This window comes from Triplophysa rosa, linkage group LG8, assembly GCF_024868665.1.
Source record: "Triplophysa rosa linkage group LG8, Trosa_1v2, whole genome shotgun sequence".
Lineage (NCBI taxonomy): Eukaryota > Metazoa > Chordata > Actinopteri > Cypriniformes > Nemacheilidae > Triplophysa > Triplophysa rosa.
This window is the reverse complement of record NC_079897.1, coordinates 9,046,991-9,060,682: the sequence shown is the minus strand read 5'-3', so window position 1 is coordinate 9,060,682 and position 13,692 is coordinate 9,046,991. Positions and strand designations below refer to the sequence as shown.

Genomic DNA, 13,692 nt, shown 5'->3' with positions numbered 1-13,692 from the left:
AAGACGTAAGACGAATGCAAACGCACCAGGGTTCGACAGAATCAAGTTGAGTCTGAAACCAAACCAACGCTGCAGGGGGGCACCGGGAACAATCGCACTCAAGTTCGGACCGCAGCAAACGAGCCCAATCTGAAAACGCCCAGGGTGCTCTCACTAGGCAATCTGAACTGTGCCCGAGCACGTTTGACCCCAAAGCCCGGTTCATTTGACTAGTGTGATCGCTCCATATCGCGCCCCGGTATGGTTCGTTTAGCTGTCCCTGGATCGCTTGGAAGAGGTGGGCCAGAGCACAGTGCGGTTGGGCTCAGGCGTGGTACACATGTAGTGTGAGCGCAAATCGCACCAGAGCGCAGAATTGAATGCATAACATAAATTACGCGACTATTTAAATTCCTGCCTGAGATTCAGCTGTCACGTAAAAAACTGATAAACAGCGCACTTACACGTGTAGGTGTGTGTCATCGCAGCCAAAACTACTCCAGGTTTGTCAAACATAATCCAACGTGTGTAACGATAGGCTTTACGATAATAAAGTACGAGAGGGTGATTTAAAAGCATATAATGAGCCATTTACTCGCGTATCGCTCTCATATGACAATGACATCATTAAAGCAGATCGGTTTAAAAAAGTTAAACACCTCTAAATGATGTTTTATTAACAAAGTTCAGGAGAAGCCGGAGCACATAATCAAACTCGGCTGGTTCACCATCTGCAATCACGTCATCTATCCTAATGAGTTACATTAACAAAGTTCGGGAGAAGCCGGAGCTCATAATCAAACTCGGCTGGTTCGCTACCAGCAATCACAATTTCTATCCTATCAGCTCAAGCGAGCCTCCGCATAAATATGACCAGAAATCTTACCTGCACCTACTCTACAAGTAATGCAACATTGCAACATGTCAGAGACACCGACATCAGTCGCCAACAACAACCGTACCGCTCAGGATTCTCCTGCGCATTCGAGCGCTCTTCAGCATTCCAGTCCCGGCGCGGATGCAGCTAAGGAGCCCGGAGGCTACACCACGAGGCCACCAGCTTTGTTGGTCTGCACAACGCGCTTCGAAGCACCGCTGTACTGCCTCGCCGCGCCCAACCGGGCAACAACTTCACTCGCCAGCGTCATCGTACGCTTCAGCACATACAGCCATCCCAGCCATCGGGAAGTAGACCGTCGCAGGCTTGCATCAATTTTCAATTCAATTCAATTTTATTTATATAGCGCTTTTCACAATGTGCATTGTTCCAAAGCAGCTTTACAGGAGCAAATAAGAAAAACACAGAAAGGTAAAACACAGCACAGTTCATGGTGTTTATAGACCAAGTAACATCATTATAATAAATAATATCTAATAAATAAATGAATAAATAAATAAATGCAGTCTCCCGGTGAGCAAGCCAACACTGCACTGCTCTGCTGTGGCGAGGAACCCAAACTCCAATGATGAATAATGGAGAAAAAAAAAACCTTGGGAGAAACCAGGCTCAGCCGGGAGGGCCAGATCTCCTCTGACGTGTCATAGCTGCACTCAGTGACCCCGACCAAAGCCACCGAGCAACGTCCACGAAGAACAGGGAGAGCCCACGAGCCGCGACCCAGGAAGCCCCACCCGCCGAAACCGTGCAGGTCCAACCCGGTCCCATTCCGCGATCAACAACAGACAACAGAGGAACAACCAGGGAAAAGTAGTAATGGCATAATTAACTTTATTCCTCTGTTGTCCGACATCGACCACAAAACAAGAACAACCAGACCAGACCCACACAGTCCCAACAAATGAAACGCCCGGAACCACAACCAACAAGCCCCCCCACTCCCTACAACACCCACCCAGCTACCTCCAATCAAAGTCACTGAGTGCAGCCATAACTTCAAACTGCTGTCATGTGATGTAAGTTTAGCATTAAATACCAAGTATTGTAAATTTAGCATTTATGTGACAGGTAGTCCGTCTTTGCTCTCGGTTGGGGATGGAATTGTCTGAGCTGGGCCGGCCAGATGGTCGCCTTTTTCTTGGGTGGTAATGGAATTGCCTTGGATGCAGCTGGGATGGTCAGTCAGTCTGCAGGCTCTCGCAGGAGGATGGCACGGGATTTTCCGATGTAGCTGGCGTAATCTCAAGTTGTCAAGCTTTGGCCAAGCGGTACGTCATCCCTAGCAGGCGGCACAGCAAAGCAGAGCTGTACAGCCTATACGTCTCTCTGCAGACAGAGGCCCCCGCCTTCGACCTCAGAGGAGACGAACCAGGATCCCCGATCGTCTCGAGCGCAGCCAGGCCCTTCAACCTCCACAGCAAGGCAAGATTTACAACCACCATGCCGCCGCCACAGCAGGCCGTCTGCAAGTCTGGGCCGCGCCCCAGAGGAGCAGCTATTGCCGCCAGCCGCCTTCCAGCTCGGTGATATGGAGGAATCGTTTCCGGCTCCTATTTTCCCCAACTACCAGGACTACCCGAGCCGGCCTCCAATGGCGGTTCAACAATTTATCAACCCCTTCCCCCACATCACGCCAAGCTCTTGGACAGCGGCTCCGCAGCTAACACCTAATGCGAGGCTGCCTCCGTTAGCGTCCCAGGCCCAGGTTTTAGGTTTCCCTCTCCTCCCCCAAGGGTATGGCCCGTCCTATCTCCCTCAGGCCCCCACCATGGATGCCGCCGCTAATGCGAGGCTGCCTTCGTTAGCCGCTTCATCGGCCGCTATTCCCTCCCTCCTCTCTCTACCACAGGCACGCCCAAGCTTCTCATTGGCTACAACAGCCTCCATGCCGGTGCCATGCAACGCCCCGGTCTTGGAACCAACCCCCGTCTCCACCAGCATCAGGATGCAGATCTTGGCAGGTGTGGACATTGATTTATTTCAGCTTCTATCACCACTCTCACCCCCGTCAGCAGATCAGCAGATTTGTTACGGCGACTTTTCATTTACTTTCAAGAACGCGTCCCACAGTCACTCCCGCACTCTGTCCTTCCCAGAATTCACCGTGGCATTTTCTCGCTTCACTGACGTTGTCTGCACAGTGTTCCCTCACATGAGGCGTGAGCTCGGCGACTATCTCGCCCTAGTCGCGGAGTTCGCGCTTTCCTATGGGGGGGCACATTTTTATATGTACCACAAGCTGTTTTCAGCAAAATGCACCATAAGGGTAGCTCAGTGGAACCAGTGCCCCTACTGGGGGGCACTGGACACTGAGCTCCACAACAGGGTGTTCTTGGGCGTGCAAAATATATCTTGCGCGGTGTGCCGCTCCGTATCACACAGCACCACAGCCTGTCCCCTGGTCACTCCCGCCATTCCCCCTTGCGAAACTCTGCCTCCTCCCGTCTCCACCGCCCACGTTCCACGCCTGCCAAATCGCCAAGTCCTCTCAGCCAAGCCTGACGCCATCAACACCTCAGCTTACGAGGTCTGCAGAAGCTTCAACGCAAACCGGTGCACTAGGCAACGCTGCCGGTATCTACATGCTTGCACCTATTGCGGCGGCGCCCACGCCCGCATATTTTGCCCAGTCAGTAAAGCTGCCAATAAAACATCTAACAAATATTTCTCGACTCCTGTCAATTCTTTACACCTAGCTTCTGAATTATCTCTCCACCCTGATCATGCCTTCACAGACTACCTTATAACCGGCTTCTCTACAGGCTTCAATCCCGGCATCATAAGCCCACTTTCCCACAGCCTCATCTGCCCCAATCTCCAGTCGGCACTCGCCGAACCCGAAACCGTCGATCTTCTCATCAAAAAAGAGATCGACGATAAATTCATGATCGGCCCTTTTTCCGCCCCACCATTTACCGTTTTCCGTGTCAGCCCCATCGGCGTCGCCACGTGAAAATTTTAGGGGAGAAAGCGCCTCATTTTTGATCTCTTGTCCCCCCATGGCTCCCCCTTTGCAAGCATCAATAGCTTAATTCTGCTCGAAGAATTCGCATTACATTATCACGACATTGAGCAAGCCATCACTTCGATTAAATTGGCCGGACGCGGCGCCTGGTTAGCCAAAGTCGATATCACCTCCGCATTCAAAATCATGCCGATACACCCAAAATTTTGGCACCTTTTCTGCATCCGTTGGCGTGAGAAATCCTATTTTTTCCGTACGCCTCACCTTCGGATGCAGAAGTAGCCCAAAGATCTTCGACATGTTGTCAGTGGCAATCTGTTGGATTCTTTCTAACAACTATGCCATCACTTACCTCATACATCTACCAGACAATTTTTTAATCATCTCGCCGCCGAATCCGTCCCAGCCGCACATCTTTCCAAAGTCCAAGAAGTCTTCACGAAACTTGGCGTCCCTCTCGCACAAGAAAAAACGGGGGGACCCAGCACGTCCATCGAATTTCTAGGCATTAAGCTTGATACGCTCAAATTCCAAGCTTCTCTGCCAAAGGAAAAGATCGATAGGACGATTTTGATCGCTTCATCCCCCATAGACACGCCGTATTGCTCCAAACGCGAGCTATTTTCAATTCTCGGCCACCTAAACTTCGCGATGCGCATCATCCTGCAATGTCGCCGTTCATTGCGCATCTCCTTTCCCTCGCATCTTCCGCTCACGCACTAGAGGATTCGATCCATCTAACCAGCTCATGCAGCGATGAGCTCAGTTTATGGATCAAATTCCTCAAACAATGGAACGGAATGTCTTTCACAACGACATGGTCTTTCTCCCTGTCGACATACGCCTATTTACCGACGCAGCTCCTTCCGTCGGTTTCGGGGGATTTTACCAAGACCGCTGGTTCGCGTCCACATGGCCCCCCCAGCTCACAAGTCTACCGCAGCCTCTTGCGTCATCAGCACTTTTTGAGCTGTACCCACTTGTCGTAGCAGCATATTTATGGGGGAAAGAATGGTCCGCCTCCAGCATCATAGTCCATTGTGACAACGAAGCAACGGTACATTGCATCAACAAAGGCCGCTCCCATTCACCCGCCTTAATGCCTTTTCTCAGAGGCCTTATATGGATCTCAGCTTGCGAGCAGTTCATTCTGACAGGCAAACACGTCACTGGGTCCAAAAACCAGATAGCTGACGCCCGTTCCCGTTTTTCATTTCAGAAATTCAGGCTACTGGCGCCGGACGCGGATCCCCTACCAACGCCTGTCCCTCCATATTCGGAATTAATCTTCAAGTGAACTACCCTCTAAAAGCCATGCTAGACGCCTCCCTCAACTCCATCATTCAAGCCGTTTCTCAACTCAACTCAACTTTATTTATATAGCGCTTTTACAATTTTCATTGTTACAAAGCAGCTGTACATGAGACATATTGACTATAAGCAAAATAATTAAAGTTGTACCTGCAAAAACAAGAAAAAGTTGAAAACACAGAAGACAGACATACCCACATACAAAACACTCCACACACACAATATGCACACATACTAACACACATAGACATAGAGACACACACACACACACGTACGTACACAGACAAGTACGCACACACACACACGCTCAGTGAGAGCACACATTTAAGATAAAGGAGAGAGAAGCACAGGTCAAATATAACAGACTATAAATTCCTATATGCAATATTAATAAAGTAAAACTTTACAATTCTAAAGCAGCCCCCCCGGCCAGGCAAATAGTGCAAAAACAGTATGCAAACGGTGGCGAGGAACCCAAAACTCTAATCGAGAAAAAAAAACTCAGGAGAACCCAGGCCCAACCAGGGGATTCCAGTTCCCCTCTGGCAAAAGCTGCTGCCTCTGCACAAGCTCCAGAGAGCTTGCACAACAAGGCTAAATAAAATAAATAAACTTAATAATAAAATAAATTATAGTTTAAGATTATCATTAATAATCTAATAGCATTTGAAGTTTTGTGGTGAAGACATGTCAAGAGACCGCGTCCTTCTTTATCCAGCTCTATCATCTCAGCTCTTGTCAGGTCCCCACTTCCCATTCTCCGCTCTACCATCAGGTCAGGCCATGAACTGCATCCTGCTCGCTGTGGTAACCTTGGAACAATGAGACAAGACTGGCTGAGAGTAGAGTACTGTTCTGTACTCTTTGATGCAACAAGTACATCAGTTGTGTTTTTGGTTCCGGTTGATCTAACTAATGCAGCCTAAACCCTCTGAAGATTTATATTATGGAAGAGTAGTGTATGCAAGATTAAAAAGATGCGTCTTTAGTCTAGATTTAAACTGACAGAGTGTGTCTGCCTCCCGGACAGTGCAGGGAAGACTATTCCAAAGTTTAGGCGCTAGATAGGAAAAGGATCTACCACCTGCACTTGATTTTGAAATTCTAGGTATTACCAACTGACAGGACGCCTGAGAGCGTAATGCACGTGAAGGACTGTAATACAAAAGGAGTTCATTCAAGTACTGAGGAGCTAAACCATGTAAGGCTTTATAGGTAATAAGCAAGATTTTAAAGTTAACGCGATGCTTTATAGGTAACCAGTGCAAGGTTGACAGAACCGGGCTAATATGTTCATACTTTTTTGTACGTGTAAGAACTCGAGCTGCCGCGTTTTGGACCAATTGGAGTTTTTGTAATAAGCCTGCAGGGCAACCACCTAACAGTGCATTACAGTAATCTAGTCTTGATGTCATGAATGCATGAATTAACTTCTCTGCATCTGAGATTGACAGCATATGACGTAGTTTAGATATATTCTTAAAATGGAAAAACGCAATTTTACAGGTGTTGGCGACGTGGCTCTCAAATGACAGATTACTATCGAATAGAACGCCAAGATTCTTTGCTGACGACGAGGGTTTTATGGAACATCCGTCAATAGTTAAACAGTATTCTTGGTTGTTACTTATAGCAGTTTTCGGTCCAATAAGTAACACTTCCGTTTTGTCCGAGTTCAGTAATAAAAAGTTGTTACTCATCCAGTTTTTTATATCGACTATGCATTCCATTATTCGATGGAACTGCTGTGTTTCATGAGGCTTCGAGGAAATATAAAGTTGAGTATCATCAGCATAACAGTGAAAGCTAACTCCGTGTCGCTTTATTATATCTCCTAGAGGTAGCATGTATAATGCGAAGAGCAGAGGCCCTAAGACTGAGCCCTGTGGTACACCGTACTGGACTTGCGATTTGCGTGACACCTCATTGTTTATTGCTACAAATTGAAAACGGTCGGATAAATAAGATTTAAACCATTTCAAAGCTATTCCCTTAATGCCGACATAATTTTCGAGTCTATGTAGGAGTGTGCTGTGGTCAATGGTATCGAATGCAGCACTAAGGTCTAGCAGCACCAATAACGAGATACAACCTCGGTCAGACGCCAATAGCAGATCATTTGTAACTCTGATCAAAGCAGTCTCTGTACTGTGACATGCTCTAAATCCAGACTGGAATTCTTCATTGATGTCATTCCTTTGGAGGAAGGAGCATAATTGAGTTGAAACTACTTTTTCCAGAACTTTAGATATGAAAGGTAGATTCGATATAGGCCTGTAGTTCCTTAGTTCTCTAGGGTCGAGTTGGGGTTTTTTGACAAGGGGCCTTATAACAGCCACCTTATATGCTTTAGGCACATGTCCTAATGTCAGAGATGAGTTAATAATACCAAGAAGAGGATCTATAATTTCTGGGAGCATCTCTTTCAGTAGATTTGTAGGTATAGGGTCTAGTATGCATGTTGTTGATTTAGATGATCTAATAATTTTAGACAGCTCATCTTGATCTACGGTATAAAATAATTGCATTTTCTCCTTAAGGGCGCTGTAGTTAGTTTGTTCAGCGGGTTTCACTTCTGATTGCATTGTTATAATTTTTTCTCTAATATCTTGGATTTTATATGTGAAGTAGTTCATAAATTCATCACTGCTATGCTGATATACAGGATCAGAAGTCACTGACGATTTATTTTTTGTTAATTTAGCCACCGTGTTAAATAAAAACCTAGGGTTGTGCTGGTTTTCTTCTATTAGTGATGAAAAGTAGGCGGATCTAGAAGTTATTAGGGCTTTCCTGTATTTTCGAATACTATCCTTCCATGCTGTACGAAATACCTCTAATTTAGTTTTCTTAAAGTTGCGCTCCATTTTTCGGGCCGCTTTCTTTAGAGCCTGAGTGTGTTCATTATACCACGGTGTGGGGCTGCCATTTTTAATCTTCTTTAAACGTAGTGGAGCAACTTTGTCTAGCGTTACCGAGAAGGTGGAATTAAAATTTTCAGTGGTAATGTCAAGATCTTCAACGTTATTTCTCATGATTTGAGACAATTCGGGCAGATTATCGAGAAACGCATCTTTGGTAGTTGAAGTTATTGTTCTACCATATTTGTAACAATGAGTTTTATTTGCAGCCGTAGGCCAGTGAAGCAAACATAATACCAGATAATGATCCGAAATGTCTTCACTCTGCTGAAGGATTTTAACGTCGTCCACATTTATACCGTAAGACAGTATTAAATCTAAAGTATGATTACGAAGGTGAGTGGGTCCTGACACATGTTGACTAATGCCCATGGAGTTAAGAGTGTCTTTGAAAGCCATTCCTAAGGCATCTGTAACGTTATCTACGTGGATGTTAAAGTCACCAACGACAAGGAGTCTATCTGCGGCCAGTACTAGTTCTGATAAGAACCCACCAAATTCTTTAATAAAATCTGTGTGGTGCCCTGGAGGCCTATATACAATAGCTAGAATCAATTTAAAAAGTGTTTTATCTTTAGTATTAGGTGTTGAAACATGAAGAACCATGACTTCAAAAGAATTATATTTAGAGTTCGACTTCTGGGAAATGCTAAGAGAGTTATTGTAAAGTGCTGCGACACCTCCCCCTCTGCCTTTTAGACGAGGCTCGTGTTTATAATAATAATCTTGGGGGACAGATTCATTTAAAGCAATATAATCATCTGGTTTTAGCCATGTTTCTGTCAAACAGAGCATGTCTATTTTATGATCTGTTATCATATCGTTAACAAAAAGTGCTTTATTAGAGAGAGATCTAATATTTAGCAATCCGAGTCGTAACAGTTGATTATCTGTATTTTGTTCATGTTTAGTTTGTTTAACGTTTATTAAATTACTTTCAAGAGGTTTACGCATTATTTTATGTTTGCTAATCCGGGGGACAGACACAGTCTCTATTTTGTGATGTTTGGGAGAACGGATTACTACATGTTGTACATTTTGTGTATTCTGCGACGTGAGACGGCAAGCAGACAGTTGGTTAAGCCATACTGTCTGCTCCCTGACCTGGGCCCCAGCGAGTCAAGTTTTAGCATTAGCATTAAGACTTTTTGCCATATTTCTAGACAGGATGGAAGTCCCAGCCCAGGAGGGATGGAGACCATCTCGTTTCAACAGGTCAGGTCTGCCCTCAAAACTCTTCCAGTTATTTATAAAAACTATATCATTCTGCAGGCACCACTCAGACAACCAGCCATTTAGTGAATATAATCTGCTATAAATCTCATCACCACGATAAGCATTGAGGGGGCCAGAGAATATTACAGTGTCTGACATCATGCTTGCGAGCTCACACACCTCTTTAATGTTATCTTTTGTGATCTCCGATTGACGGAGTCGAACATCATTTGTGCCGACGTGAATGACAATCTTACTGAATTTACGATTAGCCTTAGCCAGCACATTTAAATTTGACTTGATGTCAGGCGCTCTGGCTCCCGGTAAACATTGGACTATGGTGGCTGGTGCCTCTATGTTAACGTTCCGAACAATAGAATCACCGATAACTAGGGCACTTTCAGCAGGTTTCTCAGTCGGTGCGTCACTGAGCGGGGCAAACCTGTTCGAGACTGTAATCGGAACGGTCGAGTGATGTTTTGTCCTGCGACTACGCCGTCTCACAGTCACGAAGTTTCCCAGCTGCGGGGGATTTTCAACCGGAACCGAGCTGTGTGCGCTAATGTTGCTCGCATCCAAAGTGTTTTCTATCGTCGTTAAACTCTTACTATCCTCAGATAAAGATTGGATGCGGGACTCTAATTCTAAGATCTTCTCTGTCAGCCTAACTATTTCCCTGCATTTATCGCATATAAAACCCTCGCAGCTGACAGAGAAGGCTAAGCTAAACATATGACATGAGGTGCAAGTAACAATAATAGGAATAGAAGCCATAACTCACCGGATTTGACGTGCAATTCCAACTTACCAAGGTTGCTCGATGAATCGTACTATACTCGCTTAAAAAGAGAAACAGTTAGCACACAAGACAAACCAGAGGCAAGATGATATTCCACAGTGTAAACAGAAAGCAAGCTAACACGCTATTGCTTTGCTAACGGCGTTAAGTTAACTATCACTTTTGGTTTAGATTCTTCAAGTAAATAACAAGAACAGGGTTATTGAGATATCAGGATAAGTTAGCAACGACAATAATAATTAACGATAATAAAATACACTAATATTAGAGCACTGATACAAACAAGCCGCCGGCAGCGATGCAGGAAACAGGAAGTCACGTCACCCCCACCACGTTTCTCCCAGGACCCTACTTTCTTACCTTACAGCATGGAGGAATTTCAAAAGGTTTCACCGCTCATACAACCTCCCCTTCTCGGATTTTTCTCTCCTCTCCATCACTTCATTCATCTCCTTTCTCAACACCACAAAAAATCTCCAAGCCAGTTCAATTAAAGGATACCTGAGTGGAATTCAGTTTTTTCAGAAGTTAAGCTTCAACACACTCTCCCCAACCATAGCCAGCCCCCAAGCATCCATGCTCATCAAAGGCATCCAGAGAGCCCAACCCACCCACCCGGACGCCAGACAACCCATCACCATAGAAATTCTAACAAAATGCATTTCCACCCTCCGCAGAGGCTATCACACCAAGCACACTGCACGCACACTCGACGCCATGTTCATTTTGGCCTTCTTTGGATTCCTCAGATGCTCAGAAATCACCACCATGTCCAAATTCGATCCCTCAGTTCACCCCACCATTTCGGATCTATCAGTGCTCGATTCGGAAACCATCTCATTTTTTATCAAGCGAAGCAAGACCGACCAGGCCGGGAGAGGCCATTTCATCTATATCTTCAATATCAATTCCCCAATCCAGCCTTATCAAAAGCTCCTAGCCTACCTCCGCTTCAGACGATCACAAGTTAAATCTCCATCCGAACCCCTCTTTGCAGATGACTTAAATCACCCCGCCACACGCTTCTGGTTCCAAAAACATCTAAAATCCATTTTGCTCCATACCGGCATCCCAGCAGATCACTTCTCCTGCCATTATTTCCGCATCGGCGCAGCAACCACGCCTGCCCAAAAGGGCCTCTCACAGCCCCAGATACAAGCGCTCGGCTGATGGTCATCCAAAGCTTACAAAAGTTACATCCGAACAGACCGCGCCCTCATCAGAGAAGCACACCGGACCCTCATCACTCGAATCATCTAGCATCAACCATCTTCCAAACTTCTCCATCAAACCACCAGTAGTAGTGACGCACCGTTCAACCCACAGGAGCCCGGCGCTCATCTCGTACTCAGCTAACTGGACCTCACCTCTCCAGAATTCAGTTTCACCGCAGCAACCTCCCCCGCAAGTACCCGGGCTTCCAACTCATACTCCGCCGAAGCAGACACCAATTCTACAGAAGCCAGCATCGCTGCAGCGACCGCCCCCACAGGGGCCCGTGCTTCCAACTCGTGCTCTGCCGCAGCAGACACCATTTCTACAGAAGCCAGTATCGCCGCAGCGATCGCCCCCACAGGGGCCCGTGCTTCTTCCCTTATTCTGCCGCAGCAGAATCAATTTCCAGAACTCAAGATCACCAAAGCAACATCACCCATTACGGGGACACGCACCTCTACAATCCATCCACGCCATCTTTTAGCAGGACTAGTGGGAATACACATCACCACCCACTCAGCGCCATCCACTCCGCAAGAGCTCGCAGCAATTTTCCATCCCCATGCTCCAGCAGATCCTACATCACCAAATTAACAGCATCAGCCGCCAGGCAAAGCCAGTCCTCAACCCACGACCGCAGCAGACTCCCACATCACACGATCCCCACACATCCGGAGACCACAGCAGCATCGCACCATCTGGGTCTGCATGACCCACAAGCCCCGCGGCGAACGCAAGCCATCACCCAGGAAGCCTCAAAGTCTCGCTATTTGGGGGTAGCTTGCGCTACCCGGCTGCTGTCCAGCGTTTATTCTGCGCATTCGGGGTGAGCTCTGGGTTCGGGCCGTTTCCGAGCTCGGCGCACTCGCACCCATCAGGGAAAGAGTCTTCCGGGGTCGGAAGGAACCGTCGAACTCGGAGCCCGCTCCCTGGATAGCACGCCAAATACGCATATCTTACCTACCCCTGCTATCAGCATTATCCCTGCCATCATTATTATTATTTGCTTAGGCGAACTCGTGAATAAGCCCCAAACTGAACATTGCGATGTATTCCGTTGTGCTGAGAGGGATCGTTTTGTTTACGTTTGCTTCGAAGCAGTCGCATTGTAATGATGAAAGCGTGCCCGGGTGTGGATGGTAAAGAGCAATGTGAGAGGACTTCCGGGCGAATGAAGGGCTAGGCGCACGTGTTACCAGACACTGCTCGTGTAAACTCAGATTCCCTTTCTGTCGGTCTCTCGACGTTGTGTCGAACCGACAGAATGGGGTTTGTCTTGAGAACCTATCATCTTCTGAGTATTTAGAAAAGGCCAATGAAAATTGGTGAATGAAATTTGCATGCCGGGCTCCTCCCCGGATGTCCGGGTATAAGAGGGAAGCCGGCGTGCTCATTCATTCACCTTTTGTTCTTCAGAGCCTACGCATCTGATGAGCTTCTCTACGATCTTTGGTGATCATTTTTCTGCTGGAATCTACGACGTGGACAGCGGACGGTCCCTTCCTGCAGTGACTCTCCCCTGGGCGTCTCGGCAGTTCCGGAGGTGTTCGAGCAAATTTCCTTTTCTAAAAGAGCAAATTTCTCCAGCGTGGCTTGTCCCGCTGTTCTCATGGGTGCAACACACTCATCGAGGAGGGGGACGGACACAATGCCTGCTTCCAGTACGCTGGGGCAGACGTTGTGGATACGTCCTGCCCGCACTGCGGGCGGTGACGATTCAGACGTTGCGTCACAGGTGGCTGTGTTCCCACGGGACTCAGCCACCACCTCGTTTGCTCCCCGTTCCGTGGCGGCAGGACTACGGCCCTGCCGTCCGCTATGGCAAGCAGCGAGGGTGATATGAGGATTACTGTGAGCGATAATCCGCCAGCCACTGGCTCACGGACCGTTCACACCTTGTCTCGCTCGTCTGACCGTTCCCCAGGAGACGGTCCGCCGTCTTATTCCTCAATCACGTATTCGGACATGATGTGTGATGATGAGATGTCTCTTGCAGCATCGGGGGGTGACGTACTGCCATCCGACTCCGACGATTCCTCGGGCTCCCTCCCTCGGGGGGTCGAGCCCAGGAAGAAGCGGACGTCGAAGTGTCAGCCATGCTTTCCCGGGCCGCCGTGAGTGTTGGGTTGCAGTGCCCGCACTGCCTCTCCCGCCACTCGCGGCTGGCTACATGGCGCCTCGGGTTTGAGCGCCCCCAGTGCCGTTTTTACCGGAAGTGCATGAGGAACTTAGTAAGACCTGGAACGCCCCCTTTCCGGCACTTTTCACGTCAAACAAAGTTCGGTCACCCTCTCTTCCCTTGAGGTTGAGACAGCTGGAGGATACGTCGTTCTCCCCCAGGTGGAGTATGCCGCCGCGGTGCACTCGTGCCCGTAGGCGGCGGCCACCC

General features: G+C 47.6%; 2 protein-coding genes across 3 annotated transcripts in view; one reads left to right on the top strand and one right to left on the bottom strand.

Moving 5' to 3' along the window:
• Positions 1-13,692, bottom strand: part of LOC130558653 (uncharacterized) — a 285,427-nt gene that overhangs the window by 182,779 nt on the left and 88,956 nt on the right. The gene's annotated exons all lie outside the window — the stretch shown is intronic.
• LOC130558650 (protein SOGA3) overlaps positions 1-13,692 on the top strand; it is a 28,207-nt gene that overhangs the window by 11,055 nt on the left and 3,460 nt on the right. Inside the window, exon 8 of one of the 2 annotated variants that reach the window (XM_057341201.1) lies at positions 5,062-5,168. The exons of the other annotated variant lie outside the window; for it this stretch is intronic. The gene's annotated coding sequence lies outside the window, so the exon portion shown is untranslated. Of the gene's footprint in view, positions 1-5,061; positions 5,169-13,692 lie in introns of those variants that run through there. 2 annotated transcript variants of the gene reach the window in all.